The sequence below is a fragment of the Aythya fuligula genome, chromosome Z (genome assembly GCF_009819795.1).
Source record: "Aythya fuligula isolate bAytFul2 chromosome Z, bAytFul2.pri, whole genome shotgun sequence".
NCBI lineage: Eukaryota > Metazoa > Chordata > Aves > Anseriformes > Anatidae > Aythya > Aythya fuligula.
Genome location: NC_045593.1, coordinates 4,399,860 through 4,413,958, shown reverse-complemented (window position 1 = coordinate 4,413,958; position 14,099 = coordinate 4,399,860).

Genomic DNA, 14,099 nt, shown 5'->3' with positions numbered 1-14,099 from the left:
GTGTTTAAGGAAGAGTCTAGCTGGGTAATAGAAAGTATATATGCCAAAGGAAGCAGCACAGTGGATAAGATCAGAAAGGTTTATATGTCTCTGTACAACAAAGGATGTTGTATTGTAGAGGGAAGACAAAAGCAAGAGCTTTGCTACTGCTCAGTGGGAAAGGAAAGCTATCAGAACTGAGCTATTATAACTAGTTTCTGCTCTGTGCTTACCTGCTTCCAATAAATTTGGAGAATGACCCTGAAAAACTGGGGAAAAAAATGTGAAATAGGTTAAACAAGAATTTCTATATGCAGGTGGACATGCTGAAACATACAAGTACAGATCAAGGAATAGCCTGTGGGGCAATAGATCTGCTAAAAAGTACCTGGTAATTACTGAGCATAAAAAATAATGTTATTGCTGTGATTAAGGCATATGATTTTGTAACATATAAATAGAATTGACAACAGAATCACAAGTAATTACCCTGGTCTACTCTATACCAGAACATTAACTGGTAAATGTGTTAGTTGGCAAATGCGTTAATTTTTGAGAAGAGTAAAAAAGAAGACCCTAGCAATTACAGGCCTGTCAGTCTCACGTCAGTGCCTGGTAAAATTATGAAGATGATCCTTGAAGTTATTGAAGCACACCTGGCAGACAATGCGGTCATTGGTCCCAGCCAACATGGGTTCATGAGAGGTAGGTCCTGCCTAACAAATTTGATTTCCTTTTATGATAAGATCACTCATCTAGTCAATCAAGGGAAACAAGCTGATGTGATCTTTTTGAACTTCAGCAAAGCTTTTGACATGGTTTCCAATAGGATCCTACTAGACAAAATGTCCAGCATACAACTTAACAAAAACATCATACGATGTGTGAGCAATTGGCTGACGGGCAGGGCTCAAAGGGTTGTGGTTAATGGGGCCACATCTGGCTGGTGGATGGTCACTAGTGGGGTACCTCAGGGCTCCATTTTAGGGACAGTCCTCTTCAATGTTTTTATTAATGATTTGGATGTAGGACTAGAAGGTGTTCTGAGCAAACTTGCCAATGACACCAAACTTGGAGGAGTGTGGACTCAGATGAGGGTGGAAAGGCCTTGCAGAGAGACCTGGACAGATTGGAGAGCTGGGCAATCACCAACCGCATGAAGTTTAACAAAAGCAAGTGCAAGGCCCTGCATCAGGGTATAGACCCTGGCTATACATACAGACTGGGCAGTGAGACGCTGGAGAGGAGCCCCGCAGAGAGGGATCTGGGGGTTGTCGTTGACAGCAAGTTGAATATGAGCCAGCAGTGTTCCCTGGCAGCCAGGAAGGCCAACTGTGTCCTGGGATGCATCAAGCATGACATTACTAGTCGGTGATTGTTTGCTCTACTCTGCACTGGTGCAGCCTCACCTCGAGTACTGTGTGCAGTTCTGGAAACAACAGTACAAAAAGGATGTAAAACTGTTGGAAAGTGTCCAGAGGAGGACAATGAAGATGGTGAAGGGCCTAGAGGGGAAGACATATGAGGAACGGCTGAGGTCACTCGGTCTGTTCAGCCTGGAGGAGAGGAGTCTGAGGGGGGACCTCATTGCAGTTTACAACTTCCTCATGAGAGGAAGTGGAGAGGCGGGTGTCCTATTCTCCCTAATCACCAGTGATAGAACCCGCAGGACCAGTGTCAAGCTGAGGCAGGGGAAGTTTAGTCTAGACATCAGGAGGAGGTTCTTCACTGAGAGGGTGGTCGCACCCTGGAACAGGCTCCCCAGTGAAGTAGACACTTCACCAAACCTGTCTGAATTTAAGAAGCAATTGGACTGTGCACTTAGTCATATGGCATAAACTTTGGGGTGGACCTGTGCGGTGCCAGGAGTTGGACTTGAAGATCCTTATGGGTCTCTTCCAACTCGGGATATTCTATGATTCTATGAACACTGAACGAAAATTTTCAATGCACTTTTGGACTCTACACATCAAAAGAAATACAAATAGGCCAAACAATATCAACAAGATGTGAAGTCTGAAAACCATACCCTGTTTCCTGGTGGATTATAGCTTTCCAGATGAGTAAAGCTGACACTTGCTATGTCAAGGAAGAGGACTATATGATCTGCTAAACTTTACAGTTATGCAGTTTGTGGTCTCATGTTAAATATACTTTATGTGATTTCAATTTCTCTTTGCATATTCAGATAATCTTTCTTCAATTTTTGCTAATAGCTCCATTGATGATCTTTCAAGGTATCTTTGTTGAAATTTTTTGCATTCTGGAACATCTTGAGTGCTCTTATTCTAAAGTTTCATTATCAAGTTTACCAATATACATTTCATGCAGTCTTTTCAATTTCATGACACAGCTAAATACCTACCTATTTAAAGTTTTAAGATACCTAAAGAAGGAAAGTGGAGAACAGGAGACTTACAAATTAAATTAATTAAGATTAAGGCTTTTTTTTTTTTTTTTTTTTTTTTTTTTTTTAAGATGCTTTTCTGTTTTCTGGCTAGGATTGAAATCAAAACTACAAGCAAAGTTTTTTTTCTGGATAAATCCCAGTGTGAACAATTCCTTTCTTCCTTCTTTCCTTTCTAACTTCCTTTCTTCCTCCCTTCCTTCCTTCCTTCCTCCCTTCCTTCCTCCCTCCCTCCCTCCCTCCCTCCCTTCCTTCCTTCCTTCCTTCCTTCCTTCCTTCCTTCCTTCCTTCTTTCCTTCCTTCCTTCCTTTAATGAGGTGTTATAAAATTAAATTTATGATTCTGTAAGATTTTGGATGTGGCAAAGCTTTTCTACTCAGAATCTGACTGTAACATCATTGTTTTCTTATTTGCATTCTGCTATATTTTATAGAATAAATAATTCATGACAAAGATATTAATGAGCAATCTTGTAATTGTGAACTTTTTTTTTCTTCTTAGAACCTTGAGACTTTAAAGTATCTTAATATGGGAAATAAGCAAACTTTTAAAGCTAGTAAGTGGGAGAAACAATAGTTACCAAATATATGGAAGCAAGAGAGGCCTTTAATTTCATATTATACTCTAAGAGAGGATGCTCCCTCAGGTGACAGGGAAGAGGGACATGAGAGAGTGAGGCGTCACAAAAAAAGACTAGTTTCAACACACTGAGTGAATTCCATGTGGGCTAGCTGCTGCCAGAGCAATCCTCATCTGTGTCTGTTACAGAGCACAGAGAAATTGTTTCCTTCTGTAATTTATACATATAGCATACTTCTTTTTATGATAAGATCTTCTACTGCTGCCATGGTATCTGAGTACATTTGAAATTAAAAACAAAAAAAAAAATAAAAAAAAAATTAGAAAAATTAAAACAAAACAAAACAAAAAAATCCCAGTGGAATTTGTGCAGTCTGTGTCATTTCTTCTATTCAAGAATTAAATTTTTGCTTGGCAGTGTATATAAGGCTTCCCACAAGGCTTCGTCTGCCCCTTGTGGATGGGTTTTCCCCTAGGTTTGCATAAAACCTGCATTAAACTTGACATTTAGTGCTAAGTATAAGCGGAAATTAACCTTAAGGTTCTAATTGAGGCAGGAAAGTGTTTCTGTAATAAAATCTAAAACACATCTTGATTGTAATCAAGAAACAGGGGGGAGAAATAGATGATACCATTTGGTATTTAATAAAAAGTAACACGTACAGCTTTAGGTAGGTAATTTCCTTGGGTAGCATTAAAATGAAATGCAAAGCATATAAAAACAAAAAATCTATTCAAGTGCCTTATGGAATCATAAATTGCAATGACATTACAATGAGAACAACATGATTTGCCTAGTCAAAAGCAATTATGTTAGGGTAAAAGGGAAAAATAGGAAAGCTATGGTCATCATAAACATTGTCAGCCCAAATCTGCATCCCCTAGCCTCCAAAGCCAACTTGTCTTAGTATTTTACTTACATCTCAAAAAAATATGTTAATTTCTTCCTTGATGAAATAGGTCTACTGTATCTGCAGAAACACACTCTCTGTCACATTTATCTTTTTAAGTGTTCATACTCAACAGTTATTTTATTTTACTTTTTATGTCATCCCTGAAATATTCCTGTTGGATGTTATGTATCACACAGCAGACACAGATGCAACTGTGTAATGAACTCCTGTAATCTAATGAGGAGATTAACCTTCAAACTAATAAAAAGACATATTTGTCTTTGATAGATATCAAATTTACTGTGCATTGTTTTTCTTCTTGTCCTATACTTTTGATGGTGATTGTATTTGAGTTGAACTTGTAGTTAACAGGACAGGACTTCTTTTCCTTTTCAGCACATTGCCTATTGTAAGTCAGAAGTCACAGTCTTGAAAGGTTCTATGCTCATTTAAGTGTCAATACGGAAGCTTCAGTGTGCTCAGTATTTCACAGAAGTTCTCAGCACCTTGAAATTACTGATAAATAATAAAGACAGAATAATAAACAGAAGATCAAAAAATCAAACATTGTGTCCATGTGATCACAACATGAAGACAAAAGAGGTGAAATATCTAGTTCAGAACATATCTCTGGCTTTCTGGATGAAAGTACATGATAGATATATTTTGCTGCCATACTTATTACCATAACCCGACCTGTCCTCCTATACGAGGCCAGCACTCCAAAATCTGTTCCATATCAAAAAAGCACACCATCTATATTTAAACACCAAGGAATATTTTTGTCTTTAGAAGGAGCAAAGTAAAGTGACCAGGATAACAGCTTACATGCCAGAACATCTCGGCCTTTCTTTCCCCAGTTTGCTAGTAATTTTGTCTGTGCCCCAGTAGCAGTACCCAAACTGGCTGTCATGCTTTCTACCTCACAAGACAGCAGGCATCATACCCTGTCTGGGCTGATACCAATAAAATTTCTTCTTACTTTCTTGGTTTCTTCAAGAAATATCAGAAATTTCCACAAGAAATATCATGTGGGCTGATATGCAAGCCCACATATGAAGATAAGGGTATGGGAGTTCCAAGGACTGTTCCTATAAATTGTTGAAACATGGCCACTGTCTTACTAGTATAAACCAGTAACTCTGCTCATTATCCATTATTTTTCTGGATGTATACAATACAATAGTCAAATCACCTGAGGGATCTATATGCTGAGGTCTAGTTTCCTGGTCACTAAACCAGATCTTCCATTAAAATAGTGCTGTAAAACTGAGATTATAGAAATAAAAAACTAGAGAATACAAATAATATCTACTCACACTTGTTAAATAATATCTACTCATATACTTGTTCACAAGTAGCTTACAGGTGCTGTTCTTAAATACCGAATATGCTCCCATTCACTGCTATTAAATGCCAAATAGAAGGGTATTAGAAAAATTATTCTGTGCTAAAGATGTTGTCAACCACTAGAAGGATATCATGAAAGAGGAAGAAAATAGCTCTCATTATTCTTTTCGCTCGCGGAGTCCTCTCCATTTGTTGAACTGAAAGCACAGTGTATGGTAGTTTTTGCTTAAGAGCAAGAAGTGTCCTGGCCTTATTCATCTCTTCTTCATTTCCTGAACAGGACTTTTGTAAGGTTCACAGACTATAAAAGATTTCACTACTGCCCATCCTTTCTGAAAATACAATGTATTGCTCCTGTAAGCCAAATGGAAAACAAAACAAACAAACAAACAAAACAAAACAACCCCTTGTGGTGTTCTGCAGGCCTTTATTGTTGGGAAAAAAAAAATAATAAAAATATATTAATTCATTAACCCAATATTTTATTACCTCCAATGTCTGAATGTGTTAAAAGCAACAATTTTGGAGGAACATGATTATGAATTTTTAATATCTGAATTTGGCAGTAAGGTCAAACTCCCCTATCCACACATTATTTGACAGCACATTGTTGTATGTAATATTTTACTTCTTCATATATTAACTATATTTGTCCTACAGGTACCTATTTCTAGGCATATCCCTGAGGCTGCACAGGGCAGCTGAGAAATCAATGTGCATCTGGATGGATAGAGCTGACTAGTTGAAATTATAAAATTCTTTCAGGTAAGGACCAACTTTTTCTATTTGTATTTAGCAGATTCTACCCTCTTTAGTCAGTGACCAAGCAATGGCAAAACTCCTGAGGCAGATTTTATGAAGCTATAGGCTGCTATAGGTTGCTATAGTCTGTCTGTTTAAGGTGCGCACATCAATTAGTCTTTCGTTCCTCAAGTGCAGGAAACAGATGGAGCCAGCCTTCAGCAAATTCTTGCAGACTTTCTGACATCCTTATGGGTTCTCCCAATTAGTTTTCCCTGCTCACAGAAGACAGACTATCACTATAATTAATGTAGTAATTCAGTGAGTCAATTCTACTTAAATTTTCTCTCCTGGGGCAACTTTAAGCTGTGGTAACTAATTTCTCAGTGGATGGGGTTGTTGGTGACCATCCCAGAGGTCTGCAAGTAGACATGTGTCCTGGCTTTGCCTTGAAAGCCAGTTACCACACATCGCTGTATTTCTGAGTTGTTTTTGTTAAACATTGGAGTCAATCAGCATGTTTCAAATGTTTCTTGGTAGTTACTAGAGGGAAACTGAAAGTACACATTTGGCCTTGAAAACAATATTTCAGGGGCCAGAAGGCATTTAATTCACATCATATTGCAAGGGCAACACATGTTTTGACAGGCCCTGAGAGAGGTAATTCAATGAGCATCACTTTAATGATATATGATTTAGACAGCTATTTTTTTTCCTTTTGTCCTCTCTGTGACCCTGCTCCTTCCCCTTTTCTTTTCAGTGCTGCCACAGACTCACTGTCACAAAGATGTCTAATATGTTGCCAATTCTGTCCTTGCTCAGAAAATAAAATGCAAAGGATGGGATCGAATGTGCAGATATGTGCACAGTTTGCAAATCAAGGCAAAGACAACTAATTCAATTCTTTTTGCTTGTCCAAAACATAAGTTAGATATGCAGGGCTGTGTTCATCCCTCATGGAAGGCCATTGAAGCAAATGTGGTTTAACTGGAACAAGTTCTACTTAGTACAAGCAACTTTTATGAAGGTGGAGTAACTTGGTTCATTACTTAAATATTGGTGCAAACAAACAAGTGAAAAGATAAATCAAGTAGTTAAATGTAGGAACTGTAGGAATAAATTAAATGTAGGAATAAATTATATTGTTACTTATTGTCACCTATTGTTCTTGCCTTACCTTACTGTTGAAAATAAAAATGGCTTTGTGCAACGTGCTCTGCAAACACAAAATAAAAAAGCATCTTCTTTTCTTCAAAAACCTAAAAGTTAACAGATAATAAAAAAAAGGGAGACATTCACTCTGGCATGCATGAAGATCCAGCCATATAGACTGAAAAAAATAAATAATAATATTTACATTCTTATACAATATATAATTATATAATAATTAACTACATTAAACACTCAATCATAGCAATTAATAATTACATCAATTAAAACATTTTATTAATATATAATTAACAATTAATTAATATATTAATATGTAATATATAGTTATATTATTATATTATATTATATTATATTATATTATATTATATTATATTATATTATATGCAATATTATTATATTACATCATATTATATTAATTTGAAGTTTTAATATATAATTAATAATAAATAACTGATCTATTAGAACAATTAATAGCTAGTTGTAATCATTAATTTTTTCACTGATTTAATTACATAATTATTAATTGTGTTTAATGTATAGTAATCTAATTATATTATATCATTATATGATATGATTATAATGTAATGACTGTATTATTTATATATTTATTTTACCTTACCACCAGCTGAATAAACAGTTTTAAATGTTAATGTTGGGATCGTTTATACATGGAGATACTAGTGAAACAGTGCAAGTTAAATGTGCAAATCTGTATAAAGAGCTTGCTGAGAGCCAGACTGAAAATAAATAAATAAATAGATAAATAGATAAATAAATAGAATTGTGGTGAGTCCTGTCCCATCGCTGAGTTTCTCTTCCTTAGCCTGATCTAGCTCTTATGCAGCTTCCCTCTGCATAGCCAATGATAGCCCTGTTAATCAAGGGTGACAAACAGATGAAATAAAGAAAGATTATGACAGTGAGGAGAAACTTTCTTTGGGGAAATCAGAAATAGCCCTGTGGAAAGTTTTAGAGATTACACAGGTTACCCCAGATGAGATTTATTGCTGAAAATGATAAAAACAGGCCTTACAACTAGGACCAGTATCTCTTTGCTTGGTAGGACTTGGTAGTGCTCTTTTGAAAAAAAAAAAAAAAAAAAAAATTGTGTCAGGATGTCATATGTTAATTTTTCTGTCCTCATTCCTGGATATAACAGAATGCAATAGCTTTGACTGTGAGTTACCTCACCTCTCCCCACACAATTGCAAGTGAGACAGATTGCAGCAAATTACTATCCTTTAATGATGAAGAGAGCCTAGACTGACAGACACCACATCATAGACACTCATTTCTAATTTAAAGGTTTTTCAGGTGTTGGTTATTGGATAGACATATCTCCAAACAGTTAATCTACCTTTAGGGTGGCATGAGTTGCTGCTTTGCCAGTTAGCTTGCTCCGGCATTGCAGTTAACTACTCTGGAGGTGTCTATTTGTCCCTCTTAGCTACAAGCAGATGTAAACCCCTGGAAGACTACTGAACTTTATCATTTCTAACACTAGATGTGACATAATTATCATTCTTATATTTTCATAAATAATTGTGCCAGGACACAGTTATACTGTGTGAGTTCAAGGGTACGAAGATCAAGATTACAGTAAATAAGGGACAGAAACAGGGATTATTCTTACATGCCTTCATTGGAAAAGGATCATATCTTCTCTGTAACTAGACTGCACACAGAAGTAGAGGATCATGGTCCACAAAATCCAAAACAATCTAAATGTAGACTGCAAGAGGGCAGTCAAGCAATTATTTTAAAATAAGAAGATAGATTTGTCTGGCTATTGTGAATGAAATACATTCATAATAAAATCATTTTCAATCAATATATTTTTGTTGTTGTTGTTGTATACATTCAACTTCCCTTCTATATGTTATATATATGCTATATTCAGGTAATATCAAGAAAGCTGGGAAAAAAACTACTACTCATTTCATCACCGTGAAAGTGCAATGGACACTTTATTTCTTTTCTTTTCTTTTCTTTTCTTTTCTTTTCTTTTCTTTTCTTTTCTTTTCTTTTCTTTTCTTTTCTTTTCTTTTCTTTTCTTTTCTTTTCTTTTCTTTTCTTTTCTTTTCTTTTCTTTTCTTTTCTTTTCTTTTCTTTTCTTTTCTTTTCTTTTCTTTTTATAGTCTTTCCCATTGGCTTCAGGTAGCAAATACATCATGGAAAAGAACTGAGTCATATGAAAACATCTGAAGTATAATCTTTGAGAATGGGAGAAAACAGCTGTTCTTCATAACTCATGTGTTTCACCACCAGAAAAGGATGTGGGAATGAATCTGCACCTCCTTGGATAATTAGAGATGAATAAAGAGCAGGAGATCATAGACAAATTTTTGTCTTCTAGAGATAAGATGTACTTCCTCTTGTGCACATTTCTTTCCTCCAGTAGAAGCAACAGAGGCATATCTGTTGCAACTGTTGCAGTTGTGATGTGTTTATAATTATTTATCCTTTTCTCAGGGAAAAAAAATAAAAAAAAAAGGGGGGGGAGACTAATATCACTATAAAATTTTAAATGTTATCATTGATATTTACTGTGTTTTTGCATGTAACCTTTCAGTCTTGATTACAATTTAAATCTTTTTTTTTTTTTTTTTTTTTTTTTCTTTAACCTTGATACTCACATCTTCACTGACCTCTGAAAATATGATACACTAATACACATTTAAAATAAGCTTCCAAGGAGTATCTGGGGAGCACCGAGACATTAAATTGAGGAACTTCTGCTGGGCTAGATTATGACTTTGATGGCATCAAAGCAATTAATAGTTTCAATATCTAGATGCAAAATGCTCTTGCTTTGTTTATCAGTCCACAAGATAATCACTGTAGGGACCCATAACCTTATTGTTTGGAGAAACTAAATTAGTGATGGAAAGTTACTGGCACGAGTTATTGCATCACTATTGGTACATTTCAGTACAGTTGGACTAAGATCAAATCAAAACCACCTCATATCCGCCAGTTCTCACAAGGCTAGATTTTTATTAATATCTGTGTTTATTTATATGAGGAATAAATATTTAAATGGCAGGGGCAGGATCTCCAAATTTGGTTCTTTTTTTCCCAACTGCTTGAAACAAATTCACAGAACTTTTCTCCTTGTATAAATTATAATTTTGTGTAAGTTACATGGATGGAATAGTAAATGGGTAATTCCTATCAAACATTAATAATAATTATAATAAAAGGAATTATTCTGCCAGTTATAATGTATGTTTCTGATACTTAAAATCAGGAAAAAAAATATCATTTGCTCATGAAGATATAAACATTTTTTTTATTGCTGCTATTTTCACTATTATTATATGACTATAGACAACAGAAGTCAAAACTGGTCTCAGGATAGAAGTGTGTCTTATGTACTGCACAAGTTTAGAATGAGAAATAGTCCTAGTCTCTAAAGGATTTCTTTCTAAAATATGAAGATAAGTGATAGAAACAGGAGAGAGTTTTTAACATTAGTTTACAAGTGTAAAGAAGAGTAACAAACTGCAATAGAAAGGCAATGTGTAGTAATACACCTCTGATTCTATAATGACCTGGGGAAAAAAAAAAAAAAAAACAAAAAAACAAAAAACAAACACAATATTAATTTAAAATGAATTTCAAAAGCTATGAGATTTCATTAATTTAATTTTTTGTTTTGTTTTCTTTATTATGTCTGTTTGTATGTGAATACTGGAAAAAATCTGACATATTTTCAGTTCCTTAGATATATCTGAATTAATCAGTGTTAAATCCCTGTTGTATGTAAGCACACACAAGAATATCAAATGTCTATCAGAAAATGCTTTTAAAGTTTGGATTTAAATGATTAGATTTGAATATTTCCATTTCTTCAAGAAATAAGCTACTGCAATTTATGATATAATATTTATTTTGCTACACTTGGCCTTTTTCCATTTACATTTTCAACCTACTACAGCCCTCCTTATCGGTTCTTCCTAATTATATTTGAAGAATTAACACGTTGCAAAGGTTTGAAAATGTCATTTTGGTACCTGTAAAGACTTCAGTACAGCACAATTAATTAATGGCAACATAAGCAAATTTAAGAGCCCTGTTACTAAGCAATCTTAAGACATACATAGTCCCTACAGTGAAGAAAATTATACCAGCAGAGACTCTTGTTCTTGTGACTCTGAATCATGTAAATCCTGAGTGCATTTGAGGCTAGGCAAGATGGGGCTTTAATGCTCCTAAATCAAAACAATAGTGATTCATATTTTTTATGGATGGAATAATAAAAGTGATTAACTTGACTGCAATAACAGGGAGCTGGACTTGGTGACCCATGTCCCTTTCAGTCTTACACTAATATGATTTGGAAAGAAAGAGTGAATTGATCTTCTGTCTCCTATGCTACTGGAGAGTGTGCTAACCCTAGTGCTGTTGGGTAAAAGATGGAACAAAACTTCCATCTCATCCTTTTCTGTTATTCTACTTCAGTTTTCACTTCTAGACTATATTTGCGGTCTGTGTGGGTGACAGCAAGGCCATATGTGAAGTTTGCTGGTGGTTCCTATTAAGTATATTCTTTCTGTGCCCCCCCCCCCCCCCAAAAAAAAAAAAAAAAAAAAAAAAAAAAGAAACCAATGCTCAAAACTGGCCAAGGAACAGACAGATTTCCCCTAACCTGGAACATTACTCAAGTGGCTCTGGTCAATCAGGGCGGGGTAGTTAAAGGATGAAAAGTAATAAACATGAGAACTTAAAGTTGTAGTTGTCACATTGGTCAAACCCACATGAAAAGATTCTAAACTGAGGTAGGAGATAGCTAGGACATAGAGATAGTCATTATAAAGTGATGGAAATGAGAATACAGTTTTTGCAACAACAGAAACTCATAACTTGAACATTTCTAACCTGATTTGAAGATGCTTTTAAAATGAAGAAATACATGCCAACTTTTTCTTTGGTCAAGAATCTGCTGTTAATGAAATCTGTAAACTTCCTTTTCTCATTATATGTCTCTCCTCTCCTCTCCTCTCCTCTCCTCTCCTCTCCTCTCCTCTCCTCTCCTCTCCTCTCCTCTCCTCTCCTCTCCTCTCCTCTCCTCTCCTCTCCTCTCCTCTCCTCTCCTCTCCCTCTTTTCCAGCAGAAATATATCTTTTAAGAGTTAACGGAAAATAAAAATGAAACCTGTTTTCTGACTTTTCATCTACATGGCAGACCTAAATGAAGCATTCTTTGTTTGCACTTTGTCAGAGGATAGATGCAAAGTGCCATCTGTAACATCTGTAACTTTTTTTTTTCTTTTTTTTTTTTCTTTTTTTCTCATTTGTTTTCTCTTTTTTTTTTCTCTCTCTTTTTTTTCTCTCTCTCTTTTTTTTTTTTTCTCTTCTCTTTTTCTCAAAACAAGACTCACTTTTATTTACGATCAATGAATTTAGGCCATATTTATGAAATATTTAGATTTATTTCAAAATAAATTAAAAAAAATGAAAAATAGGGAAGAAATAAACTTTAATTTACTGTATGTGGGGAAAAAAATGTTTTGAAACTGAGATTAAAAGTATTTTTATTTTTAGAGAGAATCAAACATTCTGGTTAGTTGAGCAGATTTTAATATTTTTGCTTTCTTTTAAAATTCTAATCAATATTTTTCAATTTTGCTGCTTTTCTGTTATTGTTTGTTTGTCTGTTCGTTTGTTTTCCAGTTAACTTTCTTTAACTAAGAATCCACAACTGTTTGCTTTGAGTAGATGGTATTTATAATTGTAGTCACATCTCATGACCATACAGAATAATAGACAATTTTGTGCAAAACTAACCATATTTATGAATCATATTACTAATTTTAGTGTTTTTATACAAATTGAAAACATACTGGTTTATACTGTTATGCTATCTGTAGAAGACCCTTGATAAGTGAAGGTCCTGTTTATCTCTGAGATAAAATATAGGATATGTAAAAATGTCTTCCTAGGCTTTCTGTGCCTAAACATTTTGAATAACCAACACAAACAAAAACTTCAGCCATGAAAATTGTTACTCATTACTAAGAAACTCCTTTGAAGGAGTTACAAGTCTTGAGATCTAGAGAGGGAAGTAACTAACTATTGAAAATATAATTGCTCATAAATGAAAGATTTGCTATGTTCTGTATGTTATTCTTTTCTTAAACCTGAGTTCCTTTTCTCTGTAGATTTTTCTTCTGAAAATATGTACAAAAAGAGAGAAAATGGCAGGCAGAAACAGATAGTATGAAAATAAATTGCAAGTTTTATTGCTTCATGGCATGGTTCCTCAGCCAGTACAAATTGATGTTACAGAATCATAATAAATAGAACAATGCCAGTTTCCACCACCAGCATGTTGCTACAAAATGGCTACACGTCTTCACTGTGTTCTTCTGGATTGTGACACCTGTACAAATCACTATGTTTGAACTGCTACAAGGCACTGTTGTTTTAGAAGTTGTCAAGTTTGCAGAATTGTTTAATTTTTAAGCCATTGTTTTGTGCTGGGATGAAACCTCTGATTAAACTTATTAACATAAAGATACATTAACTTTTTCATTGTAGATTAAAACCACTGCAATATTGCAAAAGACAACTTAGTTACTGCAAATTTGAAGGTAGCTAGAATACATGAATTAAATCACAGAATTGTAGGGGTTGGAAGGGACCTCAAAAGATCATTAGGTCCAACCCCCAAAATGGTATCTTATGTTATGAAATGTAAACTTATTTATCCATTTTCTTGTTTATGAGCAAAAGATCAGTAAGTGTTATTTACTCAACAAAACTCCATGGTGGGATATCCAAGGTAATAATGTGGACAGTCTGTGATCTCACAGGAGATATTTCTGTGCACTGAAGTGCAGTTCATGTAAGGTAAAATGTTCCTCTTCACTTTGTGCTAAGTTAGAAAGTTGTTACTTTGGAAGGTAGTGTCATAAAATTTAAATATCACGGGCTTCCTTGTCATTGTGATTCATGAGGCAAATAATGGCACCATTA